Consider the following 18,292-nt stretch of genomic DNA (forward strand, 5'->3'; position numbering starts at 1 on the left):
ACAATATGCTCGAATATCAATAACAGATCGCGCGATTGAAAAACATTTTCTGTCCTGTAATTAGAGGAAAAAATTTTCCTTATGAGGTATTTCTCCCGCTTTCCTAGCGTGCCTTCGTGGTGTAATAGTTCTGCACGCTGGGCCGGTATTTTAGAGGTCCGTAGTTCGATTCACGGCGAAGGCGGTTGCTAATTTTTCATCTCTACGGCTTCCCAAAAAAATCCTAATGTCTCTACAGTGGCGCCCAAACTAAAAAGGTGTTGGATGAGGTATATCCACACCCAGGATTTAGTGATTGGATCCCCTTAAAAAAAAGTCGGCCTTTAAAAAGAGAAGTAATATAAGGTATTTCTCCCGCTTTCCTAGCGTGTCTTCGGCCCACCAGCGGCCGAGCGGTAAAGTCGCTGAACCCTGGTAGTGCGATCCGAGGTTCGAATCCCGCGAACGGGCTGGCTGCATGGGTGTTTTCGTGGTTTTCCCCACGTGTAACGTGTATACGAGCCAGTTTCCCTTAGAAAGTCCTCCACGAAGACATCCCTTCCCTTAGGCAGATAGCCCTAGTGTGCTTTGCCATTATTAAATACACCACCACCACACCTAGCGTGTCTTCGTGGTGTAGTGGTTCTGCACACTGGGCCGGTATTCCAAAGGTCCGTCCTTCGATTCCCGGCGAAGGCAGTTGCTAATTTTTCATGTTTCCTGCTTCCCAAAAAAATACCTAATGTCTCTATATCCAACTTTAAAAAAAAAAAAAAAAAAATTCGTTTCCGTAATTAAATATATCTATATCTAATTTTACCTATATTTGTAGTAGGGTTTGTAATCTGTAAGTAATTATACATGTAATTTACACATTTTTTATAAAAAAAAATATATGTTATTTAGAATTTTGCAAATATTCTAGAAAATGCTAATCCATTGAAAAAAATCTTTTCCATGACTAAATAAATTTTTAAAAACGTCAGAAAAAATAGCAGTTAAAATTAATAACAAAATAACAAGAATAAATCATCAATCATATCAATATTTTTAATGTACAGCATTTAGAAACAACTTAGTAAAATACATATGAAAAATAAAATAATGTGCAAGTTTCAGATGTGCAATGTCAAAAAATTAAAACTGGTAAATTTGAGAACAAATATCCTAAAAATGTTTGACAACGAAAGTCCTCCGGACAATGCAGAATGAATGTCCTCAGGATGTGAAATTGGTGAACTCCTCAGGACATCTGAGAATCAACATCTTCAGGACATCCTGTCATATCCCGGGACATAGCGACTTAAATAAGACATCCTCAGGATGTTAAATTACGATCTCCTCAGGACATCTGAGAATCAACATCCTTAGGACATCCTAAGTATGTCCCGGGATATTGCGACTTAAATAGGACATCCTGAGGATGTTTTGTGCTATGGGGGTATATTCATAAGTAATAAATTTCAAAAATCCTATAAATGTAATAAAGAATTTAATAAATGTTAAAATCAAAACTCTTCAAACAAGCAATGAAATTTAAAGAAAAAAGAACATAATAGAAGAGGAATTAAATCAACTTCAATGCCACATCGTCAGGAGGAGGAACATTGAAATCAATTGAAATCTCTCTTCCAGAAAAATCCTTGCATTTCTGTATCCGGAATTAGCCGATGAACCATTTCAATGTATTTTAATCATAACAGTTCACCTGCAAATTTTGGCCCCTCCCCAAAGTAAGGGAAAAAACAAAGTAAATTCTAATTAGAATCTTGTACAAAAGATTGTTTTGTAATTATACATATATATATTATATTATATATATTGTATATATTGTATGATATATATTGTATATATTGTATGATATATATTGTATATATTGTATTATATATATTGTATATATTGTATTATATATATTGTATTATATATATTGTTATATATATTGTATACCTATAAGACAAATGATGAAATAAAAATTCAGGGAAAACTCATAGCTTTCGTAACCTCAAAATTACGTACTTTAATCTTCACATTATCAGGTTCAAAAAGCGGAAAGAATGGAAATATGCAAAGCATCGTCATTGAAACTCGTTTTTCATGTCCTCTCTTGCATGCATAATAATAGCACGAAATATTTTATGACACTTAGCAGGAAATATCGATTACTTCTCTTACCGATATTTATGGTCTTCTTCACTCTGCATGAATCAAATAAAGTTAGCGCTCAGATGTTTGTATTCCTGCATAGAATTAATGCGACAGGAAATGATTTATTATTAATCGATAGCATAATTTCGTGGATTTGTAAATTCATTCACAAAGCGCTCCATGTCGAATTGCGTACTGATTTGTTCCGAAACCATCATTTGATGCATAGATTGGGAATATTTAGATCCTCTGAAGGCATTAAACATCAGAATGGGAATTATTCAGTGTAATAAAACACTAGATATAGACAAAATTTAAGCTATAACGCAGAGTCTCAGAAATACAATTATTTATAAATTTCATTATACTGGATAAATAAAGGAGAATGTTACCACAGATGAATTTATTTCATATTAACTTTTATCGATGTTGGTATTCCCTTCTCTAACTAAATGACGTTCAAATTATTTCTTTCACATTTCTTTATCATACAGTCTAACATAATACCTGTGTAGATAAGAAGACTAATCTGTGTGTTCGACCAGAGTTCAGTGCACGCCATCACCTAACTGCAATACCGATTACACTGGTTACTCCACCAGAGTTCAGCTTGGAGAACCAGCTGGTTACACGACAGCTTTCCTGGTTTTTCCCATATGTAACTCCGATACAATCCAGTTCGTTTTAAAATGTCACGAAGATATTATTCTCCTTAGATAGACAGGCGTCGTTGGTTTTGCTATAATTTATAAATATTCCATTTCGAAAAAAATTTCAATGAAGCAGGAAGTCTCTTACGAGTGGTCCAAAGATACCCTCGGGCATATTGCCGGTTTCGGTGGAAAAAAAAAAAACTAAAGATACATACTCGATACACCAACCTCAGGTATTACCCAGTATGCCTGAAGAAAACGCATTCTTTTCTGTTTAATTACTATATCAGCATTGCTCGTAATAAGCCTTAAATGTTTTCTTTTTTTGGGGAAGGGGAATTAAATTATTTAAAATTTACTTTAATGGAAACTGGAAGCATACTAAAGAAAGGGATAAGTTTGAGAGTTGATTAATAATAGGGATTTTGACATGTTGTGAAATTACAAATAGAGAAATGTCTTCAGATTAAAAAATGCTAAGCGTGTTTTTACTTCTTTGTACGAAGTAAAAAGGGAGTATTGTAATCGCGAAAAGTTTCAGGCAACATATTTCAATGAAAATATCCATTCTGACCGCTATCGAATGCAATTTAACGATGTTTTTGCGTGATATCTGTGCGTAAGGACAGAATAAAAGACACATTTACTCCAAAAAAATTATAAAACTGCTTTAAAATGAATTCTGAAGAGAATTTTTCGTGGCTTCAGTATGAACGTATGTACGTACGTGCGTAAGTACGTACGTACGTATCTCGCATACTCAAAAACGAGTAGCCTCAGAACGTTGAAATTTTGTATATAAGACTTCTATAACATGTAGACGTGCACCTCGTATTTTGGTTGCAATCGGCTACACCAAACGTATATAAATATATTTATATATATATCCACTCTGTTACCCAGCTCAGTGATCTCAGTTTTACTCGTATATGTTTGTAAATTGTACATTTTTTTGCTTTAAAAATGATTCAATTATGTTGTTTTTATCTTCCGGTTAAGGTTTGTATGCCTTTAGTAAATCTGTGTGCAATATTTTTAGAATTATCAACAATTTTAAAGTTGTTTAAGTGCCGCTAAGCCTTTTTTTTTTACGGCGGCCATTGATTGTTTACATTTGAAACAGCAGACTAGTGAATTTGTTGCTAGTCTAGAGAAACGTAACTTCGCAACAACAAAGGTAACGCATTCTTTTATTATTGCGAATTAAATCATGCTTAATCCTTTCTGGAATTTTTTCGAGGAAATAAGTGTTTACGATTTACTTCGTAATGTTTAATGCAGATATTTTGAGCTTTCATGTATTTTTGCCTTGTCGCGAAGTGAGAGCTGGATTAATTGAATGAGAAATACTAAATCGTCTGTGAAAAACTGTTTCTTTTCTGTTTTGTTTGCTTAATTTGTTTCATACATCAATTTAGCTTTATTATAGTATTTGAATAGAACATTTGGCAACGATAATTCTTCAAATGATATTAATTTTGTGTATTCAGAGTGTCGTTATAGTAAACAAACATAGGGAATTTTAAAGAGTGCATTTATTCTATTGTGGTTTATGCGTTGTCGACGAAGTAGATTTAATTCAATCCAATCAATTTAAATGAAATTCAAGAAAAAATGCGTATAATTTAATATTCCGTGCAAGGAAGTCATGTGGTGTACACATCAGATTTTTTTAAATAGCAAGAAAATATTTCGGAAGGAAAAATTTATTTTGATACAAAATGAACATGCTTTCATTCAAACAATCATAGATGAGTTCTAGGCAGGTAAATTTAGTTTCTACGCCGTATAAATGGAGAGCTAAATTGCTTGAGCAATATAATTTGTAAAATGCATGCGTAACAGACGCAATCTACCAAAATGTGCTTCACGGTAGCTCAGCTCATGAGCCAGATCCCCTGAATTTCTTGACGGTCTAAAGCTTGAAGCTTTGTTTCTCATACAGTTTCTCTAGTGAATTTGTTTTCGCATAAGTCAACCAATCAGATAGCCCAGAAACAAAAATTTTTAAAAATGTTTCTTTCGACGTGCTGTTTATGGTAACTTGTAGATGTTATACCGGTTTTTAAGAGATGACAAAATGACTTTGCCTTGTTCGATTCCAGTTTTGACAGAGAATATTGCACAGGTCAGGTCCGCACTTTTTTATATTTCCTCTTTCTCTATCACCAGCCTCCAAACAAAACTTTTGGGTTAACAGTGTTTTAAGTATCACTCTGCCGAAAAGAACTCTTACAAACATTCATACCTTTTCCGAGATTCTAACCCGGACCCAACACTATGGTAACTGACTCACCTACCACTATGATGCCGATAGGACGATGAAATGTTATCTAACAATCACTATGGACCAAAAATTACCTCGAACTCGATTTTTTGGCCGTGCCTGGTATAGGTGTTAGTATGTAATAGCAATGTACATGTCAGTTATAATGACTGATGGTATCAATTTTATAACTAACTTTTGTTTGGCATTAACTATTTTTCCGCCATCGGCAGAACAGCTGGTCTACAGGATTAGGTACCTTTCAACTTGTTTCATCTTATTGACGGAATAAAAAAATACTAGAGCTCAGAGCAGTGTCCTCCATTCTCATTTCATACCGTAGCGAATTTCACGCGACTTCTTAAATTCGTTAGAGAATGGGCAGTCATATTATCAATGTTAATTTTCTCGCATGGCTGAAGCTGTGCACATGGAAAGAATTCATTCTGTGCATATATATAGTGACGAGCTTTCACTTAAAAATTTAAAAAAAAAAAAAAAAAAAAAAAACTTCTTGAGAGAACTACAAAAACTCGACATCGCGCAGAAAGTTGGCATTGTGCATATTAAACATCATATATATTATATTTCTTATATGTAAAATATTTATTTTTTACATTAAGATTTGTGAACCGTTAATTTGCTGCCATCTAATCAACTTTCAAGCCAACATTTATATTTTAAGTAGAGCCCGGTTAACAGAAAAGTACCAGGAATGAATATAGCTCCGTTAGTGAGAAAATATATTTATGGAAAAACTGTAGAAGACCTTCATTCATAATGAAGCATCTTTTTAATGGGAATTGATTTTACTATTATTTTAATATCTTAATTGTGGTGTTTCATTTAATTTTTAAATTTGAACTGTTTAGAAATTTTTGCATAAGATGTAATAAAAAAAGTAACTAAGCATTATCTTTATAGTTATGTATTTATTTAACAATTTTGAAGAAATATACTTCTCAGTAACTTTTTTTTGCGTAAGTTTTGAATTTCAGAGGTAATCTTTTACGTTTTCATATAATAATGTGCTTTACGTTTCACATAGCCGATCTAGCAAGGCTCTGAGAACCAATACGAGTAAGCTTATCATTGCTTGTAGTATAAACAGAGAAATACCTTTATCGCGGTGTGAATTTCAGCGGCTTTTTTCGTGAATTTAAAGAAATTATCCACGGCCTCGAAAATATCAGATTTTTCTGCGAATATAAAAAATATCAGCGAATTTTTGGAGTTTTTTTGAAATTTTTATTGGACTTGTTAAAGGTGGACATTTGCCTTTTTTCAGTAGAGACCACTTCTAAGGCCAGACATGGTGGTCATTTTATTAAGGAGGTTCGTAATTGGTGTTCACCGGTACCTCCTGTGAGAGGATAGACAATTTACATCCATGCCTTCTCCGGAATTCGAACCCGGGCCCTTCGGTATCGCAGTCGGCTCCCCTAACCACTATACTGTCTGGACGTATAGTGGTTAGGGGAGCCTACTTATATTTATGTGCAAATAATGTTTTCAACAATACGCTGCAAAATAAAGCCCAATTACTGTTCCATAGTCTCGAGAAAAAGGACACAATAATTTTGAACTACCCCTAATTCTATTTGACTTCTGAAGTAGACGAAAATGTCGTTTCCGGAAGTTAAACTGTGCTTTCAATTGCCTTTCAGTGCCGACAAAGAATTCTGATCCCAAACAATCCTCTTTTACGAACAGATGATAAAAGTCAGCACATAGTATGTGTAGTATAAGGTATAAAAACCAGCTTAATTAAATGATTATCTTGAACTAAAATAACGACGTTATTTCCACAGTTGTCATTGAAAAATGATTTATTATAATGTTCTCTTTGTCATGGATTTGTTTTCTGTGTTGTTGATTCTTTCGAATAAACGTTTTCCATTTTAATTTCTCCGAAATGTTAAAGGATATCCTCAACTGAAAAATGCTTCAATAAACTGTAAGTGCAAGTACTAAGCCGGGTAACGTTTCGCGAAGTGTTTAATTATCGCTAATTAATCTGCGGCCACCTCGTGAAGTTTGCCTTTCTTTTTCGTGATACAATTATTGCTCGTGCTTTACTTTATAATCCTCGGGTTAAAAAAATACACAGACCTTAATATTTACTGCTTTTAGTTGCTTTGATTTAGGGTGAATGCTCAGTTAGAACTAAGTGGCCAGATTTTATTACAGATAAATCTCGAGATCGTGGTGTAAATACCCCAGTTCTCCTCAGATAACCAATAAAGTACCCAGATAGTATGACCGTTATAGCTCCAGAGCAGGAGAGAAACCTTCCAAATAATTGGAAATATCCGGCAGAATATCGGCTTTTATATCTTCCCTGTTCTTCAACTTAATGGAATACCCAATAAAGTTTACCAGAGTTGCAAATCGAATGCGAGATTTTTCTACAGATTGGAAAGCTTTACAACCAAGCATGGAATAGATTGGTAATTTTCTCCTTTTTTTTCAATCTCTTTCTCTATTTAATTCAGCGGAAGTGAAAAACGAAAATATATGTTTATGATGGTGATAAACAGAAAAGACTGAAATGGATTTTATTCAACTCCTAATTTTTGTTATTTTCTCCATTTCTTCAGCACTTAGGTATATTATTCTGAATAAATCAAAAAGAATCGTACTACAAATCGTTATATCGTACAATTTAATTCGTCCATATTTATCCATGATACATTAAATTAAACTTTAATTATTTACTAAATTTCCTGCCAGATTATTTTATCACGCGACATGCAGGTTGCCCAAGTTACTACGAAAAATCGCTATTCACAAATTAAGTGTCTTGAAACATGATTTACCTAATTGGAAACTCGCGAAAATAAAAACGTAATCAAGAAAAGTAAAATGTAAAGAAATTATACTTATATTTATTTCTTGCTCGTATTTTCCCACTTAAACATGTGTCTCGCACATAGTTTTTGGTAGCCTTTATGCATAAAATGACTCCAAATTGCTGTTAATATAGCTTCGACAGGAATTTCGTTTCTTAAGCAATGGTACCACTATAAATTCTCTTTGCTACGATTTGAGGTGATGCCGAAACGTACGTATTATTCTTTCAAGTAAAAAGGCACTTAAATCATAAGAAAAGATACAAAACTGATAAGAAAGTTTTCCGATGTATCAATGATGAACATACTTGTAAAAAGAACTTTAAAAATAGCAAGAAGAAAGGGAATCTTGGAAATTGCTTTTCGTACTTTACCGCTGAAGCCACAACTCGCATTTTCAACGCCATATTCGCACATTTTTGCCTATTTTTTTCCATGCCTTTGGACCAATACTAAACGAAACGAAGCTATCGGAAATATCAACAAGGAATGCTGAATATCAATTCTCTTATTTCACACAATGTCCTCCAAAAACTCACTGTAAGAAAAGAATATGCCAAAAGTTACTTTTTCTCATTCTTATAAGTATTGTCAATTTTCATAATTTTATTGCTTACATAAATTTTAATGTTATGATAAGAAAACAAGAATTTGACACTCTTATGTATTATTCCAATCAATCATTAGATAGTGGTTAATTTCACTCGTTAACTCCTGTACCTCGTAAGCAAATTAATCTTACACAGGTAACGAAAATAATGCATAATACAGTGAATCACATTTGTTGTTCGGACAGCATTTTTCTTTCCGGCTAAATTAACTTCGAGTCACCTTTGAAATTCATGAGGTAATAACTCGAACACAATCTTTCGTTTTGAAAACCATCTCTCTCTTGAAAAAACAGAACAGCTGTTTCTTCATCTTTTCTCAAATCCATGTCGTGAAATGGTTTGCAATTTAAAAAAAATATAGATACGAAATGTGGTCATGAGAGCGATGTTTGTAAAGATAATTATTGCCAGAAAAGAAACCAAACCAGCGACCCATACCATTAAGGAAATACGCCAAAACAAACCAAGCGCCAAGTGTTATAGCTCTAACGGAAAAGTACCATTGATTCTACGGTTACCATTTCTAAAAGCGTTGCGATTCATATACTTTTGGAGAAAGAACTATCATCAGCTAAATAGAGTAAGAAGCAATTGAAAATACGGGAAATAATCATTTACTGTAATAGCTATGTTGTATACGACACACAATAAACAATGCTTATTTTCTATCTATGTATAACTATGGCGATTACGTACGATGGCGGTGTGTTCTTTTATTGTTGCTGCAATAAAACAAAAGCATTTAATGTTTTCTTCTACTTTTGCTTCAAGCACTATGGAATTCAATTCAAAGTTTGCTCTCAAAGTGGTTTGATAAACATCTGCAGTCGCTTCAGTTATTCCTCTTTTGAATGTTATATGAATCTGTTATGCAGTAATTTTGGAGTTCCACTGAGTTTGTTTCGCTGGTGAAAACTTCTGAAGTAATGCTTAATATCAATATTTCTATTTTAGTTTATAAATAAATGGAGAATTTCAACATAATAATTAGCATAAATTAACGAACATTTACCGCTGACTGTAGTTTGCTTGGAGTTAAATCCAATTTTATTCAAGCATTCGTTACGGTGGCAGATACAGTAAAAGTTACAATGCTTATCCTTGAAGCTTGGTTGAAAGAACAGAAATGGAACAACTCGTCTTTCTGCCTCTCCGACAGAAAGGGAACGGAAATGGCATTATTTAAGGAGATTGCTATTTATTTAAAAAAATCTAAAGATTCTACGGAATCAAAACTCAGAGATGAAGTAAGAGCACTAAATTTGGCTTCCAAAAACTGAAATTCGTAGGTTTTATTTCAACATCATTCAGCACTCTCAGTTTGGAATTCTTAGAGGCATGCTAGGTTTTCGATCCTAGCAGTTTCGTTAATGATGCAATTTCCGGTTCCTTCCTTCGAGGCACGTAATGCTTTAAGTCTCACCTCTTCTTTTAGCATTAAATCTTCTACTACGTAAACAACGAAACAGCAGTGTTTTTATGAAGTTGAATTGGACTCCAACGGAATTGCAGTCATTGAGGATCTCATGATTGTTTGTATTACTTTTTACGTTGCACTTCTTCATTTATATTCTGTTAAACAGTCCATTGTCAGTTTCCTCGAGTTAATGTACTGCATTCATTTTCGTTTAAATCTCCAGTGTAAGAATCTCCAGTATAAGACTTTTATTTCAATAAAAGTTAATACAGATTATTCCTTAACTAGCATAATTGAATTTTCCTCGTAATGTACTTTGAGAATATGATTGGTTAATAAGAGATGTACACTGCTCAAAAAAAAAAAAAAAAAAAAAAAAAAAAAGAAAAAAAGAAAAAAAAATTGGACAGTCCTATATCTCTCGATCTACTGGGCCGATTGACAAAATTCAAATTGCGTTCTTCATGTCTCGAAAGCGTGACTTAGGATACATATTAGATTTATATATAGCACTATTCTAACATAGGTATTTTGACACAAAATCGGACTTTTTCTGAAATAACATACCATTTTTTTTTACATATTTCGATTCTACGACTCAAATTACGCCTTAATATGAAATTTTGTAAAATTTGGAGCGAAATTTATGGAGAAATTCACAAATTTATGTTGGCACTTTTTTGTCAGTTTGCGCCAAGAATACTTCATTTGGCGAACTTCTTAATATATGGCAACCTAGTTTCCTTTCCCGTGAGTGAGAAAAAAAGTCACCCTCGTTCCTTTTTTCCAAATAATATTCTTTATATTATATTTTTAATTATAACTTATTATTTTAAGTAATTTTTTCTTTTTCGAATTTCATTTTAATTGTTTAAGTTGAACATTTTTTTTTTTTTTTTTTGAATAACTGTTTTAAAAATTTCTATTTACCTATTCGAATTGCGTAAATAAAGGTGCAGCGTTTATTTATTTTTTTTTTTTTTCAAATAGTTTTCTTTATATATATTTTTCGTCATAGTTATTATTTTAGGTCATTTTTAAAATTTTATACTTTTATTTTAATTGTTTGTGTTGCATTGCCTCTTCAGATAATTGTTTTAAAATTTTATATTTATTCCTTCGAACTGAGCATATTAAATATATTTATTAATATCAATTTTCCAGAATTTGATTTTATTTATTTGAACTGCGTTTCTTTCGGAAGAATACTTTGTAACCCAGACTACGATGCGTTTGAAAACTGCATACTATATTAAAAGAGAAAATACAGTAAAGCACGGTTTTACACGCCTTTCAATGTTCCGTTCAGAAAATATATATATATATATATAAGAGAGATGTATAACAGATATTTTAACTTAGGATGACTTTCATACACTGCTTTAAACAGTTTTATCATTGTGCGCATTGCTTTACACAATTTTATCCTACATTTGGTTTCTTAAAATGTTATTCATATTTTAGTCAAATATTTTATTATTGAAATCGCAAGAATCAAATATCATAAGATTGATTGAAAAGTTTTAAATTAAAAAAAATACGAATACTAAATTTTACGAAAAAAATTATTTTTCTTCTCTTTTTCTTTAAGCATTCTGAAAGTATATTGAAAAGTATCCAACTTTTCGAAACATTTTGGTATTTCTGACAATCATTTTAAATAAAGTTATCGCCTTCCATTTCATAAAGGCCCACAAACGGCCGAGCGGTAAAGTTGCTGAACACTGGTACTTCACTCCGGGGTTCGAACCCCGGTAAACGGGCTGGTTGCATGGGCGTTTTCGTGGATTTTCTCATGTGTACCGCGTATGACAGCTGGTTTCCCTTAGAAAGTTATTCACGAAGTATTTCGTCAGAGCCTTTATCAGTCTTTAGAGGCTAAACATTTTGAAGGTATGAGATGAAAGGAAAGACTGGTTTCATCAAAAGGTTTTGGTTTATTTTATTATGACAAAGCACACTACGGCTATCTGCCTAAGGGGAGGGATGCCTTCGTGGAGGACTTTCTAAGGGAAACTGGCTCGCATACACGTTACACGTGGGGAAAACCACGAAAACGCCCATTCAGCCAGCCCGTTCGCGGGATTCGAATCTCGAACCGAACTACCAGTGTTCAGCGACTTTACCGCTCGGCCGCTGTTTCATCAGGAAGGGAAAAAAACATCTTTAGGTGACATCCACATACATCACTGGATAAACTCCTGAATCTTCAAATAATTCGACTGAGAAAATCATGGGATTCACCATTTATGATACGATATGATGTTCTATAACGTAATTTACACAACCATATAGTTTAAAAACAGTCGCTCTTCACTTTAATCTGCAATGATATCGTTTTGTCTTTTCTGTTAACACAAGCTCAATTGATGGTATTTGCCGGTATACACGTTCAAGTGTTTTCTCTGTGAACACCTAAATTCTTTGAAGTATCCTGAAAGTATATTCGAAAGCGTCCAACTTTTTGAACATCTTGGAATGTCTGACAGCCAAATTTCCCAGCAAATTTTTGCTTACTTTTCTCCCTAATTTTCTTCTTTCCTTCTACAGTTATTTTCAGTGCTCACACAAGAAAATTAAGATTTTTCGACTGCTAGACTTCCATAGATTTTGCATTCTTGTCAATTTTTTAAAATATCAATTATATGAATTGCGTTTCAGCTAAAGACAGCTTTTCATTTTCTAGTCATTTTAGCTATAAATAAAGTTTAAAGCGAAGTCCAAAGGATAAATATTTTAATTAAAAGAGTTTTACTAAATGACAAAGAAATAAAACAGTCCAGCAGGGTTTATTCTGTACTACCGAGTAACCCGATTCTTATATCGGCTGAAACAATCTAAATCATACTAAAGATCGTGTTTTTTTTATACAGTCTATAACGCGAGAGAAAAATTAGCTTCTTAAAACATTCTTTCTAAGAGGATTAATATAAAAGATTATATTTATATATATATATTTTTAAAGCTGGGACTTGAACCAAACTGTCAAACTTTTAAAGTTTAATTTACATGGTGGTTATAATTAAAGTTTCAAATTGAAATGGTCATAAAAGGAAAACTACCGGACCAAATGTTATCAAACTTGGGAATCGTGTAAAGGAGGTTATGGGAATTTATTTTCGGCGGAATAAAAAGAAGTTCAAAAACTCACCATCAGGGGAAAAATGGCGCTGTATACAGTATTGTTAAATGAAATAAGACACGAAAACATCTGTTTAAAATGTGTTTAATATTTTCCGAAACGTGTTACAAAGCATGTTCAATGTAGCGTCCAGCATTTTCCGAAAGCAAGTTAAATCACGTTACTGCATTCTCAACAGCAGCTCTTAGCATATCAGGTTTGGTTTTGGTTTGGTTTATTAGATTACGGCAAAGCACTCGAGGGCTATCTGCCTTAAGGGAGGGATGCCTTCATGGAGGACTTTTTAAGGGAAACTGGCTCGTATACACGTTACACATAGCATATCGGAAGGAATGTTATCAGTGTATCACATTTTTCATTTCTGCCAAATTATTTAGATTATCACCATAAACAGTGCTTTTGAGATAACCTCATAGACAAAAGTCAGAGGTTGAGGTCTGGTAGGAAGAGGGGAAGTGTTGGCCTATAAGACGTTCATTCGTGAAATGTTGCCTAAGTAACTATGCGACACTCTTGAGGTGGTGCCCAGCCCTGCATAAAAACCGTAGTATCTAAAATTCCACGTTACTGCAGTTCATGTATCACGAAACATTTTAATATTGACTCTAAGTGAGCTGCAATCGCAGTGGTCCAGCTGTCGACTGCTCTTCAGAAAAAAATGGTTCTGTATTTCTTTGACCCAAATCGATTAAAAGCGTTTTGAATCAGTATCTTCATGTTTTAGTGCCGAATTCAGGCTTAAAAAATTACAAATTAGCGATCTGTAAGAAAACGATTTCCAGATTGTACGCACTTGTGAGAGTGATTCGCGATCTCACATTTTCTAATCGCTAATTCGTGGTTTTCACGGACGAAATTCTCACTTACAGGGATGGCGCGCTCGACATTTATCGAATTTAACGTCTTTAAATGGTAATTTGCCTACTTCAAAGTTTCTTAAGGGTATGCAACATATTAAACCCGTTTAACAAAAGGTTAAGTTAGATTCCGACCCATATTTCGTTTAACAATATTGCATACAGCGCCATTTCCCCCCCCCCCCCGGTGGTGAAGTTCGAACTTCCTTTTTTTCGCGGAAAATATATTCCCATCACCTCCTTTACACGATTTCCAAGTTTGACAACATTTGATCCAGTAGTTTTCCTTTTATGACCTTTTCAATGTGGAACTTTAATTATAACCACTCTGTATGTTATTAAATTTTAATTTGAAGCTATGCGTTATATGTATACCATGCGTAAAATTTTCGCTTTTATGGAAAAATAAAAAATCGAAGCAAATATACTTAGTACAATGGACCAAAACTGAAAACATTTCCCCTCCCTCCGAAAATAAAATATTGAAATTTCGAACTTGAATTTATTGGGTTATCGGAATATTTAATTTGACTTATCTTCTAAGTCCTAGTTCCGACAACAATTCCGTCAAAAATTCCGAATTACTTAAGCTAAAGTAAAAGATTTAGTATATATTCACTGTATGTTAATAAAGTAATCAGAGTGTAATAAAAATAGATTATAGAATTTACGCTGATGTAACTTTTTGTCTGACTGCACAAAATGTAATGGAAGAGAATGTTTGTAGAGATCTGTTTTTGACATGCCTCTAAAAGTAGATGTCATATTAATTTTGTCTCTTCAATGTCAAAAAACTTTCCTTTGAGAGGCAACTTTAGTTTTTGGGAAAGAAAAAAAATCACAAGAAGACAAATTTGAAGAACAAGCAGGATGATTGAGTACACATACTTATTTTCGGAACACAAGCGTTTCTCCGACTGGTTATTGAATAATGAAAAGATGCATTGTCATGCAATACAAAACATTTGGAATACGTTTTCTGGCTGAATAACGTAAGATTAAAAGTCATCTGCTTAATTCACATCCATTTACAAGTCAACTACTCGGGCAATTGCAGAATCGTTTTGATCCCGAGCTTGTAAGTCAAACCTAATATCACTGGATTTAAACACTTCTTTAATCTTCTGAGAACGTTCCTTCTTTAGCTCATATTCCAAGAATATTAAGTGAATACAATTATTGCCAAAGAAATTGAATATTCATTTGCACTACGGCTTGGTAGTTTACTAACGAGTTAACAAAACTTAAATTCTGCTTTTTGTGTCAAAGAATACAACAATATTTTAAATATTTACAAATAAAATATTAAATTGGAGCCTCATCAGTTGCCTAGCATTTGAAAAAAAAAAAAAAAAAGATTGTTAAATACTAATTGTTTGCTGCTCAGTCTAACCCAGGCTGCATGGTTGGTTTTCGTAGTTTTTTAGGTTCTCTTTACAAAGATTCTCTATGAAAGCATCTTAATCAAATAGCTCCCATGTTCTTTCTATGTTCCAATAACCAACTACCTAGTTTAAGCGCAATTTCCAAGTGAAGTTACTAGTAAAATCCGAATACTCATTAAAAATCATGTAGCTAGCCAATCGGGAGTAACATGAAAGATACGGCGCCAATAATTGAAATGTTGTTACGGTACGCTGTTTCTTAACTTAGATGGTCATTCCTTAATTAAATAGCCCACAAACGGCCGAGCGGTAAAGACGCTGAACACTGGTAGTTCAGTCCGAGGTTCGAATCCCGCGAACGGGCTGGCCGCATGGGCGGTTTCGTGGTTTTCCCCATGTGTAACGTGTGTACGAGCCAGTTTCCCTTAGAAAGTCCTCCACGAAGGCATCCCTCCCTTTAGGCAGATAGCCCTCGTGTGCTTTGCCATAATTAAATAATCCAATCCAATCCTTAATTAAATATAATTGATTTGTAAATTCTACTAGAACTGACGGTAAGAATGAGTGGAAGTGGAAATAAATAATATGGTGTGCAATCTTGATTAATATAAAATTAAAAATATTTGCATAGAAAAATGTTTGCATTCAGACAGAAAGTTTGTTGAAATATTTGCAATTACTTTATAAGAAGGATTTATTAATAACCGTAATAATTACTTAATGTATTACTGATGATTAGGATTCAGTTCTTGACAATTACATTCTAAATTAGAATTTTAAGGATATAATGAAAATACGCTACGCACAAAAATACATTTTAGGAAAAAAAATGAGTTGATTTTTTATGTTTTAAAACTTCTTAAATTCATTTAGTAAACATCGTATCCTCGTTGTTTATTGAATCCAGAATGTTGGTGTCGTTTATATAATTATTCTTACTTGTCCACAGAATCTGCTGACTTATCCATCCATTAAGTAGCTGCAGATCATTTCTACATAACCATTGAACTTCCATTAATTCAGTCTCTAGAGGGTTGTATGTTTACATCATAATTTGACTTTTATAAAAAATGATTATTCTAAATATTATGTTTCTATAAAAATATATTGTGCTTTAAAAATATGGATGATAGTATCAGCCACTCTTTCAGCCACTTCAAAAGCAACAGTTTGTTTAGAAATAAATTATGCAGTTAATGTCATAAAATTCAAATAAATATCAAACGAAAATTCTCAGTTTTAGACAATTCGATTTAAACGAAGTAAAGTAGCAGACGATAAAACGCCGAAGGTAAAAATTTACTCTTGAAAAAACTTACTCTTAAATTTAAAAAAAAAAAAGAAAAGATACGAGAGAAATTTAAAAAAATAGTTAAAAATTTGAATAATATCATCTATAATTTAAAAAATAGCCTTTCATATAGTATTAATAAATATTTATTACGCATCATTGAGGGAAAAAATGTCATATAATTAATTCTTCGTAAAATTTTACTTGAAGTTTAAGGTTAAAAATAGCTGTGGCAATACAGTGTAATGTTATGTAGAGAAATTATCTGATAGCGTTATAAAAATTAGGTGAATAATTTTATGATTTATGGAAATCTTAATTTTTATTTGATTATGAATTATTTATTTTAAGGCTTTAATTTTGGGGAAAGACAGATGCTTCTGGGAATATTATTTAGTTTAAAAGAGTATTATTTATTTTCCTCTATTTGTAAATCTTGTACAAACTTTTATTCATTGTGAAAGAAGCAGGGAAAGGGAGGCAATTTTCGCCAAGTCATGATTTCGCGCGCTTTAGAATGTTCGAGAAAGAATTTTCATTGTTAGTTGACCTTAAGAGAGGAAAGTACGTGACGGAAAGGTCAAAGGTTGCTACTTGTCTTTCAATGTAAGTCATTCAGGTTTTGGCGATTGAGGGTCCGGTTGTTGGCTAAGTGAAGAAGGGCGCGCATGCGCGATCACCCTTATTTCCGCATTCTGGAGTTGAAAACGAAGATTTTGCCATAATTAAGGGGGCGATAAGTGAAGCCATAGTGGGAGCCCGTTTGGTGAAGGACAAGAAGGAAATTTGAGTTGGACACACTTACTTTTGGCTGACTCTCGGACTGACTCGCTGATTTTTGGGCTTGCTGGACAAAATGTAAGTGACTCCGAGAGGTGTTTTCCGGCGGGGAGCGGCAAATATGCTCCCCGGCCGCGTTTTGGTTAAGAGGCGAGACTCTCTTACACACTTACTCTTGGACTCGCTTAGGCACTCACGCTTGGATTCGCTGACTTTCGGGTTGCTGGTCTTGTGGACGTTGCTCTTGAAAACTGGCTTGAAGATAATTGGAGTTGGACTCTCTCCCTTACTGACTGGTGGGTGGAATTTACTTGGGTCGTTACTCGTGAAGCTTGCTCTTGGGATGAGTAAGAACAGGCGAGCTGAAATGGCCTAGAAAAAAAACGTTTCTGACCTGAGACTGAAAACCCTCTTCCTTGCGGCGTGCTGGTAAAGAGGTGAAATTTGAACGAGTTACCTGCGTGTGGACATAGGACTTTCAGGACCAAGCGGATAGCCGCCCTGGGCAGCAGTGCTCCTGTTTCTGTTCTACAGTAGTGAAGTGGAGTCTACATTTTTAGAACCTGTGTCATGATGAGCCCGGCCGACATCAACTCTTGATAAGATAAGAGTCCTCCGCTTCAAGATGTCCCCTCAAGCTAAGTTGTATTTTTTTTTTTTTTTTTGGTGTGTTTGAACCCTAGGCAAGTTTTTTCAAAAACGTCCTTAGCAGTAAAAAAAAAACAACGTCGAATCTAAAATTTAACTCTCAGGCCTTAAATTGTTTCCCTTTCCGTTCTTTTAAATCACCAAACAAACCTTAAGTTTTTTTTATGAATTTAAATGAACAGACTCTCAGATGAGGTTAAGATTTTTCTTATTGTGTTGTAATTGAATAAACTGATATTTAATCTGGAACCTCTTACAGTATGTTT

At 33.6% G+C, this 18,292-nt stretch overlaps 1 protein-coding gene across 5 annotated transcripts in view; it reads right to left on the bottom strand.

Annotated features, from left to right (window-relative positions):
- The window catches only part of LOC118181150 (coiled-coil domain-containing protein CG32809-like), a 1,535,131-nt gene that overhangs the window by 1,443,402 nt on the left and 73,437 nt on the right, over nucleotides 1–18,292 (bottom strand). The gene's annotated exons all lie outside the window — the stretch shown is intronic.

This window comes from Stegodyphus dumicola, chromosome 2 (genome assembly GCF_044657685.1).
Source record: "Stegodyphus dumicola isolate Sdum_Otavi_A_Nest chromosome 2, ASM4465768v1".
Lineage (NCBI taxonomy): Eukaryota > Metazoa > Arthropoda > Arachnida > Araneae > Eresidae > Stegodyphus > Stegodyphus dumicola.